This window comes from Chlorocebus sabaeus, chromosome 9, assembly GCF_047675955.1.
Source record: "Chlorocebus sabaeus isolate Y175 chromosome 9, mChlSab1.0.hap1, whole genome shotgun sequence".
Taxonomy (NCBI): Eukaryota; Metazoa; Chordata; class Mammalia; order Primates; family Cercopithecidae; genus Chlorocebus; species Chlorocebus sabaeus.
Genome location: NC_132912.1, coordinates 118512550 through 118524917, shown reverse-complemented (window position 1 = coordinate 118524917; position 12368 = coordinate 118512550). Strand labels below are relative to the sequence as shown.

General features: G+C 39.5%; 1 protein-coding gene across 3 annotated transcripts in view; it reads right to left on the bottom strand.

The window, feature by feature from the left end:
* The window catches only part of ATRNL1 (attractin like 1), an 809729-nt gene that overhangs the window by 84920 nt on the left and 712441 nt on the right, over positions 1-12368 (bottom strand). The gene's annotated exons all lie outside the window — the stretch shown is intronic.

The window sequence follows — 12368 nt, the reverse complement described above, 5'->3', positions numbered from 1 at the left end:
AAGGGTCAGAGTTATATACAAAGGTGTACTCAAAGAAGGGTCCCTCCAACTCCCCCTTTCATTGCTCCATTTTTATACTCCATCTCGCTTTATTTCCTGTAGGTAACCAGTCTTGTTGGTTTCTGACTTATCTTTCTATACATCTTTTGCAAAATGAGTAGACATTTGTAGATTTCCTTATAGTCCCTATTTCTTACATTAGGGACAGACACTCTAGATATCTGTATGCACTTTACTTTTCTCACTTACTACATTTTGAAAATAATTTCATATGAGTGTCTCAAGGTCTTCCTCATTCTTTCGTACAGATACATTATATTCCATTTATGCATGCATCAACTTCATTTTACTGCTTCTCTATGTATGGTCATTCAGGTTATTTCCAACATTTTGTGATTACAAAAAAGTACTAAAATAAATAACTCATGCATATGTAGTTTCATATTGCTGGAGGTGTATTTTAGGGTAAATTCCTAGAAGTGGGACTCCTGGGTCAAAAGAGTACAAGTGAGGCTGTGTTAGGTTTTGTCAAATTCCTCTCCAGCAGGGTTGCTGTACCAGTTTGCATTCTTGCCAGCACTAGGTTGCCACACTTTTTAAATTTCACCAACATAAGAGGTAAAAATAATATTTCAGTAGTGTTTTAATTTGCATTTCTGAAAAATACTTTTAACGCAGATGAAAAAAGCTGGTTGAGGGAAAGTTCAGATGGACAGGCAAGAGCAGCACAAAGAGTTAAAATGGAACTTAGGAGTGCTCTAACAAGACTATAAGTCACCTAAGAAGCCGAGCAAAACACAATGATTCTGAAGCATCAGGGAAGGTGAAAAGCAATAATGAGAGAACTGAAGTGATCCACTGGAAACATAAAGGGAAACTGAATATAACCTGTAATGCAGTAGGCACTAGGTTTAAAAATTTGGCTTGTTTTTATATGTAACAGAAAATAGTAATAACAAATAATGCTTAAAAGAGACTTTCAAAGTGCTTGAAAATTTTCAGTCTTAAAGAACAACTGTGATCTAAAAATCCACAACAAAGGATACAGGAGCCAGATAGCCTAGCAAGAATCAGCAGAAACTATAAATGGACGGTCCAACCAGCAGAAGCACAGTCTGGTGACTCATACCTAGGCCATCAAGAAAAGTGGTAGGAGCTCTGATCCTGCTTAAAGCACTGATAATAAACAATCTATGAAACATTATTTTTTTCTTTTCTAATTTTTGTATAGATGGGTGTCTCACTATGTTTCCTGGGTTTGTTTCAAACTCCTGGCCTCAAGCCATCCTCATATCTTGGCCTCCCAAAGCACTGGGATTACAGGTGTGAGCTACTGCGCCTGGCCTCATTTTTGAGAAAAGGAAAAAGAATGGTGTTAAAAATGATCAAACAATGATCTTATGAATGACCAGAGTATCAAAGTGGTATTTTTATATCTGGAAAAAAATAACAAAAGACTGAAAGAAATTTGTTAAACATAGAAAAAATCATGTATTGCAAAATGACTACTAAGACTTGAAACAAATAGGTCACAAGGATGGGGCTGAGACAACAGGCCTAGTTAGTAATAAGGAACTGATTTAACCTCAACAAGTTTTCATTTCTATTTCATAAACCAAATTGCAGGCCATAGATTAGGGTGGTTTATCATTTTTAAAACCTGAGAAGCATCTATAATTAATTTATAGCAAGGTACATGACAAAGGGCAGTAGAAAGTGTGAATTTACAGCTAGCTTAAGCGTTGGACTCTGGGAAGGTAGCACCAACACGCACAGGTGAGTAAGAGAAGTGGGGGAAATAATTAAGCAAATATACTGGTCTTTTGCTATGTTGTTGGCACCATTTAGCCCCTACAGATATAATACGGGAAACATCCCTGCCCTTAGCTCACCTGGGTGGGACGGAGACAGCGTAAGAAAAATTTTATAACAGTAAATGAAAAAAAACAAAGCAGAGGACTGAGGATGGGTACACATAGGGACAAGTTTCATGAAGAGGTGACCTTTTAATTCGAAATACTCTTGGTGCAAAAGGGGAGGTGTGTATATTGGAGAGGTGCTGATGGGTAGGACAACCTAGGCAGAGGCAATGGTACCTGCAAAGGGACAGAGGTATGGTGCATTCATAACAAATAGCATTTTAAAAGTCCCTTTGGAATCCAGCACTGTGAGGCATCAAACATCTCCCTAAAATTATCGTATTTTCAGAAAATATCAAATGGGTCACAGGGCACTAGAAAGGCATTTAAAAGGACAGGATTAAGCTTCAAATATGACCTTGAAACATAAGAGAAACTAACAAACTAACTGCTCCCTTTTTTTGTGCAAGAAAAACCGTGGGCATAGATACACAATGCAGAAAGGCAGAAAAGGTCAGGCAGGGACAAAGGAGTCCTACCGAACTGCAAGTGGGGAAGTGGCCAACAGGTCAGGGCAGCTGGTTGAAAAGAGAGGTTAGGCACTGAGAAACAAATAAGGAGAGGAAAGCCCAAGAGGGCTCTTGGATTGGCTCTTCCATACAGTAGATGGTGGACTCCGAGGATATCTTTGGAGATCTTTTCCGATAAGCCCCAGTTTCCTCAACTGTCAAACAAATGGACAGAGTCCCTTTGTACTTCATGTCTCTTGAATCGATAATATTTGGGAAGGTTGAAGAGCATTCTGAGAGTCACCAGATGACTCAAGCTAGAAGCCAGGCTCTTTAAAGGCCCAGATGGAAGGACTGGGAGTGCTGTATTGAACCTGAACTGAAGGCTGGGTGGTGATTTCAAAACTGCCTTCTACCACATGATGGATTATTATAGGAAGTATAATTAGCTGTTCTCTATTTCTAGAGAGATGAGAACAAGAAGAAAGAGAACAAAAGAAAATGGAATAAAATTGCAGTGAAGACTGTTAAATAACAGAATGAATTGGTCCCGGAAGTCATCAGCATGACTTCTGGGAATGTCTTTAGAAACAGTCTGTCTGTCCAAGATGATTCTGGACAGGGTCGCCAGCTGTGACTGCACACAGTTGGAGGAGCCGTATGTCATTTCAGTGCCCTTCCTAGCTCTGTGTTTCTGCAGTTGTATAATATTATGCATAAATAGAGTAATATCAAATTACCCCATTTATACATTTTATGTATCTATTAATATGGACAACAGCTTCCTTTCCATTTTACCAGTAAAGTTTTGAATACAAATGTAACTCAGCCTCTCTCCATTACAGCTCTGCCTTCAGAGTTAATTGCCTTGCAGAACACTTAAGGAGTCATTTTTCATTGTGATGGTGAGCAAAGGGAAGGCAGATGGCACAGTCATGTTATTGATTTGATGATCCTTGCCTGGCTTGTTGAATAAATGGAACTGAATGTACGGTCACTGCATCCAGACTTTTAGGGGCTTCAAGGCTCAATTCAAATTATATCAGACAGCAGGTTCAGAGAACAAGAATCCATTTATTCCCTCAAGGCTTCTAAATGATGATCCCAGGGACCATGTAGGATTCTTCAAACCACCTCCCTGAAGTCCTATGGACCAGTTTCAGTCCCAGCTCCTAAGGAAGAGGATGAGCTCTCTCAGGTTTATTCCAGTGCTTTTACCTGCATGAAAGCTTTGGATATGCCACCCATCAGGGAGAGAAGCCTGCTCAACTTGCATGGGCTATGCTCACTTGCAAATTATAAAGTGGATAAAAGGAGATAAATTACTCTCTTTTCAGTGGGCCATTAACTTTTTCCCTACAAGCTCTTAGAGAAAGATCACTGTGGCCTTAAGGAGTTAATATAATTGTAATCAACATTTACCTTTTATAGAATTACATTTCTACTGCTGGCACTTGCTCCTTCACCAGGACTTTCATTAAGAGTAAGGGGATATTCACACTCAAAAATGCCTTCGGTTAGATAATATGACGCCATTAAACAGTCTATGGCAGGACCCAAGATTAAACCAGCTATCAGTATAACATGGAGTTTTGATCAAAATTTGACCACACTTCTGGATTTGCTGAGGGACCACTGGCCCTATGAGGTGACCCCCAGAAAAATGTTTCTGTGACTAGAAGGAATTTGCAGGGCCACTTACCCACTCTTAACCTTTTACATATTTTCTCAAGTCACTGAATTTTCCTTTTTGGATCTAAGGAGTTCCCCTCTGTCTGCCTTTTGAGGGCTCTGGGTGGCAGAATTGTGCAGTACTGCCTGCTGGTGAATTATATTATTTTCTTTCTCTGGTTAGGTTTGTGCAACATGTTACAATAAATATGAAGGAGGGGTAATATGAGCAGGGACTAGAACCAAGGTCTCTGGATCTCACACTCCCTGCTTGAGAGATTCAGATACCTTGGTTCTAGTCATTCTGAGACTCAGAACCCATCCATTCTTTTTAACTACAGAAGGAGGCTGCTATGGCCTGAATGTTTGTGCCCCGCCTCCTGCCAAATTTATACATGGAAGCACTAATCCCTGATATAATGGTATTTGGAGGTGGGGGTCTTTGGGGAGGACTAATTAGGTTTAGATCAGGTCAAAAGGGTGGAGCTTCATGATGAGATTAGTGCCCTTATAAGAAGAAATCAGAGTCCTTTCTCTCCGCTATGTGAGGATATAGCTAGAAGGTGGTCATCTGCAAACCAGGAAAAGGGCCCTTACCAGACACCAAATTGGCCAGGCATCTTGGTTTTGGACTTTCCAGCCTCCAGAACTGTGAGAAACAAATGTTTGTTGTTTAGATCACCTAGACTCTAATATTTTATTTGTGTCTATAAGCAGCCTGATGTAATGAAGGCAGCAACCTTCTTTTAAATTCTCCCAAACCTATGTAAAGCAGGACCATTTAATTCATAACCAATTAAAAGTAATTTTTTTTTTTTACTAATTGGCAGTTTTATATAAACCAAGGTGTTAGCTATCACAAGAAATAATGGAGGAACTCACAAACTTACCCTTAACATTTATATTATTTTATTTTAAGTTCTGGGGTACATGTTGCAGATGTGCAGGTTTGTTACATAGGTAAATGTGTGCCATGGTGGTTTGCTGAACCTATCAACCCATTACCTAGGTTTTAAGCCCAGCATGAGTTAGCTATTTTTCCTAATGCTCTTCCCCCACCTTTCCCTCCCCCAACAGTCCCCAGTATATGTTGTTCTCCTCACTGTTTCCATATGTTCTCATTGTTCAGCTTTCAGTTATAAGTAAGAACATGCAGTAATTGGTTTTCTGTTCCTGTGTTATTTTGCTGAGGATAATGGCTTCCAGTTTCATCCATGTCCCTGAAAAGGACATAATCTCATTCCTTTTTATGGCTATATAGTACTCTATGGTGTATATGTACCACATTTTCTTTATCTAGTCTATCATTGATGGGCATTTGGGTTGATTCCATGTCTTTGCTATTATGAACAGTGCAATGAACATATGCATGCGTGTATCTTTATAATAGAATGATATATATTTCTTGGGATAAACACTCAGTAATGGGCTTGCTGGGTTAAATGGTATTTCCGGTTCTAAATCTCTGAGGAATTGCCATGCTGTCTTTCACAATGGTTGACCCTTAACATTTTATTCATACCCACAACATTCTTGTTGTATTGTTTTGTTGCTTCAAAGGCAGCTTGGTTATTGCAACACATTTTGATTTTCCTCTTTGGTTTTGTAAGTTGTCTTGATGAGTTCTAATTTTTTCCTATTTTTCTCTTTGACCACATTAATTATTTGCCAGTCAATTCCAGCAATACCAGAAAGAGGTGGCAGGTGGGAAAGAAGAAAAAAAAAAGAAAAATGTGTTGGTCATGTTTCAGTGCTGGCGGTCTCATTTTTCATTTCCATGAATTCTGATTTTTCATGTGAGTTTGTTTCTAATTGCTCAGCCTTGAAAGTATTCTTGAGTTAACTTTTAAGACTGACTTATTTCTGCAGCATGTTTAATTAGCCATGTTCATTATTCTTTTTTTTTTTTTTTTTTTTTTGAGACAGGAGTCTTGCTCTGTCGCCCAGACTGGAGTGCAGTGGCGTGATCTTGGCTCACTGCAAGCTCTGCCTCCCGGTTCACGCCATTCTCCTGTCTCAGCCTCCCAAGTAGCTGGGACTACAGGCACCAGCCACCATGCCCGGCTAGTGTTTTGTATTTTTAGTAGAGACAGGGTTTCACTGTATTAGCCAGGATGTTCTCGATCTTCCTGACCTTGTGATCCGGCTGCCATGGCCTCCCAAAGTGCTGGGATTATAGGCGGGAGCCACCGCGCCGGGCCCATGTTCACTATTCTTTAAGCTTCTCATCCTTATTTTCGTCTTTGTTTCCTTTACATATTAATCAATTTCTCACAATTAAAAGTGACAGAAAGATAAATTTAAAAGTCTGAAATGGGAGGACCATGAGCATGTCATTTTACAGCGACAGTGGTCAGTAAAAGAAAACCCTTGTGCTATCCTCAAAACACAAACAGCTAATGGTCTTTCTTATAGCTAAGAAATGAAAAAGCAAAACAAAAACAAAAACACCTATAAAAAGCACTGTGATGTAAAACTTTCCTGGTTTTAAATTCTTGCTCCATAATTCTTTACTATGTGGCTGTAAGCAAGTTACTTAATATCCACGAGTTCATTTTTCTCATATGTGAAAGAAAAGTGGTAACACAGTTGATCTTTGAACAAGACATTCAGGTTAAAGTCCCTGTATAACTTTTCACTCCCTGAACACTTAACTACTAATAGCCTACTGTTGACCAGAAGCCTTATGAACAATATAAACAGTTGATTAACACACATTTTGTATGTTGTATATGTTATATATTGTATAATTATAATAAAGTAAACTAGAAAAAGGAAAATGTTATTAAGAAAATCATAAAGAAGAGAAAATATACTTACTATTCATTACGTGGAAATAGGTCATTATAAAGATTTTTATCCTAATTGTCTTCATTTTTTAGTAAGTGGAGGAGGAGGAAAAGGAGAGGCTGGTCTTGGTGTCTCAGGGTGGCAGAGACAGAAGAAAATCTGCATATGAATGAGCCCACACAGTTCAAACCCATGTTGTTCAAGGGTCAACTGTACCTACCTCATAGCAAGGACCTCCAACCCCAGGCTGCATGTCAGTACCAGTCTGTAGCCTATTGAGAAGAGGGCCTCACAGCAGGAGGTGAGCCATGGGTGGGCGTGAGTGAGCATCACAGCCTGCGCTCCACCTCCTGTTGGATCAGCAGAGGCATTAGATTCTCATAGGAACACGAACCCTATTGTGAGCTGCACATGTGAGGGATCTAGGTTGCAAACTCCTTATGAGAATGTAACTAATGCCTGATGACCTGAAGTGGAACAGTTTAATCCCAAAACCATCAACCCTGCCGCTGATCCCCAGGTCTGTGGGAAAATTGTCTTCCATGAAACCCATCCCTGGTGCCAAAAGGTTGGGGTTTATTGCCCTGTAGGGTTATAGTAACTCAAAGAACACTATGGTGCAAAGAATAGATTCACAACAAACAGTATTTATGGCTTTTTTGTTTTTATGTTTTGTTTTGTTTTGTTTTTTGGGACGGAGTTTCACTCTTGTTGCCCAGGCTGCAGTGCAATGGCACGATCTTGGCTCACCGCAACCTCTGCCTCCTGGGTTCAAGCATTTCTCCTGCCTCAGCCTCCCCAGTAGCTGGGATTACAGGCATCTGCCACCACACCTGGCTAATTTTTGTATTTTTAGTAGAGATGGGTTTCACTGTGTTGGCGAGGCTAGTCCTGAACTCCTGACCTCAGTAGATCCACCCGCCTTGGCCTCCCAAAGTGCTGGGATTACAGGCGCGAGCTACCACGCCCAGTCTTCCAACCAGTATGTTTTAATGACAACACCAACAATTGATGCTTTTTATTTGCCAGTTATCTTTTGTGAGGTTATCTGTCCTGAGTATAACTAATATGTGGACATTTCCATGAAATTCAAAGTAATTTATTTTTCTGGTCATAAAGGGTAGAACTGAGTTGGGCTCTTTCAAACTTAAATAAAATAGTTAAAAAAATTACTATCCAAGGAATAAATCAGTATTCAAATCATGAAAACAGAAGATCTCTATGATTGGTTTCAGACATGCTACATTGGAAATATAAATTGCTTTATTGTTTTGTGTCATCTTTCCCTAATATTTTCATGTTCATTGAACCTTAAACCTAAACAAGTTAGTTTTCATAGATGTATTCCATTGAAAGTACAGTTTGGGGCTTGATTTCTATCCCTGAGACATGTAGCTTGATCCATCTTACATGAAATATAAAAACACAAAATCCAGTCTATAGGGGTTATGGGCTTGAAGCGAAATTTTACGTTGTAAAGTAGACATTTGTGGAGTATACATCTTTTGCATATCTTTTTTGGTGAAGAGTCTCCAAAATTGTAAGATAATTTTATTCATCAATTAAATATTTATCAAGCAACTATTAAGTACCAGAAACTTGTTAGCAGCTAGGGATTCAAAGATAAAATAAGATACAGCCACTGCCTTCAGAGAGCTTACTACCGGGGAATAATGAAAAGAATATAACAAGTTTGATATATGTTAGAAGGTGCAGATATATGTTAGAAGGTGTGGGATTTCAAGACAGTGAGGTCACATTTATACGGAGGGGACTGAAAAGGTCTCACGGAAGAGGAAATACCATTTGAATCAGGCTTTGAAAACAAGCAGCTAACAGAGAGGATTTCAGGTACAAGAAACAACAGTATGGCAGACCACACCTGCACTCAGAGAATCATAAGAAAAATATGTATGGAATGATAGGCCCAGCAGCCATCACAAAGATATTTATCTAGTCATTTTTCTCATGTTGTAGATGAAGAAACTGAAGGCCTGAGAGTTTAAAATAATTGTCCAAGGACCCCCATGTAGTCAGTGGTGCTGCGCAGGAAGGCTTAGGACTCTGAGGTGCTAAACCCGGACGGGAAGTTGAGGAGAGGTCAGAGAGGACCCTTCATTCCAGAGTAAACGTCTGGACCTATTTCAACAGGCAATGAAAAGTCTGCAAAAGTATGAGGAAGTGGTATGATTAGAGCTGTGCTTTCCTTTGGGAGCAACCCAGGTGAGAAGCAACCACTCCCAGAACAAAGCATGGAGGGAATAAGAATGGAAAAAATAAGATGTCTTCTCTGTCCGCTCCAGGGATAAAATCTATGGAGCTTCATGATCACTGAGATGTAAAAGGGCAGAAAGAGAGAGAAGACAGGCTAATTTGAAGGTTTCAAACTTGACCCACTCCAAAACAGACTTTACAAAAACAGGCAAGTCAGGGGAGAAGAGCTGGTCTGGGGAATGGTGGGAGGTGATAGAGGAAAGGGGGAAGGAAGGCTGACTTTTTATCTGAACGGGAGGAAATCCAGGTTGAGATGCCGGTGCTCAGCATGTGAGAGGTGTTGGCTGAAGACCCACAGGATTGGCAGTTAGCTGCAGAGAAGTTTTCCCTAAGTGAGTGGAGAGGGCAAACGAAGCTGGCTAAGGATCAGACCTGGGGGAAAGCCTGTATGCAAGGGGCAGACGAAGCTGAGAATGCACAGAAAGGAGGTGCTCTACAGCCATTGCCGCTAAGTGAATTCTAAGTGGGTACCTGTGATGGGTCAAGGCACAAAACAACAGAGGAAGGGAAAGTTTCCAGAACGTGGGGAGGTGAAGTGGGGAATAATTGACAGTCAAACACTACAGAGATGTTAGAATTGAGGAAAGGGCATTTTAATGACTATGTTTATCACTCGATTACTGCTGTAGACAAATATTAAACTTAGCAATTGTACATCTGTTTTATTTCACCTCTCTATTCTTTGTTCATAGCACTTTAACACAACTTGTAAGTATGAGTTGATTTGCATGCGTTGATTTGCATGAATGTTTGTCTCTGCATAGGCTGTAACCTCTAAGAGGGCAGGAACTCTGTTTGGTTCACTATAGTATATCCAGTGCTGCCATATAATAGATACGTTTACACGTTTCTTGAATGAGTAAGAGTAGCAAGGGAGGATTCACAATAACTGTATTTTGGAAACAAGGGAAAATTATTTCCTTCTGTTGATTTTAAGGTCTTTTAATATCAGATATTTTTTGACACAGAGTCATATTTATTAACAAGAATCTCAGATATTTGTTCTTATCTCTGTTGTTTCCTGGGCTATCTGCCTAATTTTCTAGTTTATTTTACCATGAATGCCACTTTTTCTTTCTTCTTTGTGAAGACACATACACTGGCTATAAACAATATTTGTATTTGAGGTTAAAGGGCAACTAACATGCCAGATTTTTATAATGAAGTTTTGATGTAATTCAGTAGTTCTATTTCTTATTCTAGCCACCTCTAACAAAGAAAGTGCTAAGATCATATCAACAGATGTATTTCTACAAGTGTGAAGATATGGTGGCAGAATTATAAAAGAAAAACAAAGTCTGAAGGGATAGAAATTTCAGAGGCTGCTAGAAACTGGAAATTTGCTTTAAAAAACTGTCTTCAGAGGAGAAAGTACTACACTGTGAGCCAGCAGACCTGGACTCCATTTCCCATCCATCTCTGAGATTACGGGAAATGTACCTCTCACTGGTAGTGTTAGCTTCTTTTTACTCACTTTGAAAATGGGGGCACTCTAAACCACCTACCTCTTTCAAACATGCTAAGATTTCATTAACACAATTTTAAGATTTTTTTAAATTTAAGGAGCAATGCTAACTATTTTTAGTCACTAATAATCAATACATATGAAAATAAAGTTTCCCAATGGCTCTGAGCAGCTGAAAAGATAAAGTACCACTCAGACGCGAGTTATTTGCTCTCCCCACCCCAAACTGGCATGACTTAGCATAATTTGCAGTATTAAACCGTGCAATGGGGTTAGAGTGAAACGCATCCTAGGAATCTAATCCAACCCCATCATTTTTTGCATGGGAAAACAGAAGACCCAGAGACTAAAAGACTTGCCCATGGTCCCACTGCTAGTTAGTGACAGAGCTAGGTCTAGATCTTAGGGCTTGTGGCTCCAAGTCCAGAGCTCAGATGTACGAGTTTAATTTCTTTTCCTGTGAGTTCATGGGCTTCTTCCTATTACATATGCTGAGTCATAGTTTCATTAGTAGATGCGCCATGGCATGCAGAGATTTGCATTTTACCAAATTTCTGAAGTCACCGGCAAAGATAAAATTGTCCTTACTACCATAAGCCCACTGCTTAGCAGAGACCCTCTAGGGCCTTCCTCCTTGACTTTGGGTTTAAAGGTTTTTTAGGAATAAGGGCTATGCTCCATTATCTTTATCCACAAGAGCACAGTGACGAGGGAGAGTCACACAGGCTGAGGAGCCAATGTCCCTGGGTTTGAATTCTGGCTCACTCACTCACTAGCTGTATTTACCCTGGGGAAGTCATTTAATCTCTCTAGAGTTTTGGTTTTCTCAATAGTAAAAGTGGGATAATCATCTCCACAGAATCATTAAGAGGGTTACACCAATGAATATATAAAGCACTTAATATAATGCCTGGTTCTCTTTCCTTTTCCTCTTTTCATGAAATTAAACCAAAGTTCTCTTATTGTTATCATTATAAACAAGAAAGACATCCATGACACTGTGGGAAAACGATTATTTTAAACATTATGTAATATTTCTAGATTATTCAAAATAATCTAATCATCCTGCCCAAACTTCTAAGGCTAATGTAGAAAACTTAAAAATTTCAAAACCTTAGACTTTCTAGTAGTATTCTTTTGGTAATGGTATAGTCAATCATATATGAGGCAGGATCATGGCAAAATTCTACTTCCAGTTGTAGCACATAGCTTCTTTTCAGCAGTGGAGATTTGGGCCATTGGGATTTTTGATCCAGTGAGAAAAGTTAATCCGCTTCTCATTAGGAAGAATCCATAAACTATGAAATCCATAATCTTCCATCACAAAGTGACAGCAATCATTATCATTTTCAATTTATGCTTCTGAAGAGCTCTATTTACTCTGTCCACATTTCATCTTAATGTGCCTCTAAAACGCTCGGGGACCATGCTGTCCGGGGTGACTGGAGACATGCTTGGTTGTTTAGTGTCATGCAGGAGAGTTACTTAATGTGTCCTGTTTTCATGGAGATGTCAATCTTTCAACCACTTTGAGATCAGAAGACAAAGTGGCCGCACAGTGAACACAGGCATAAACAACAGCATAAATCCCACCTTAACCAAAGAGTCTGGCATGGCTGCTCACAGAAAATACAGAAATGAAGCAGCAGGTTTACTGGGCGGGGGAGCAGGAAACCTAATTAGTCCAGCTCTAGGAATGCCAAAAAACCTACTTAATAACTTTTGCCTTACTATTCTAAGCCCCCTAAAGGGAGAATTTCTCCCAAGCACCTAAATGTATTATATTAAAAAGAGATTAGT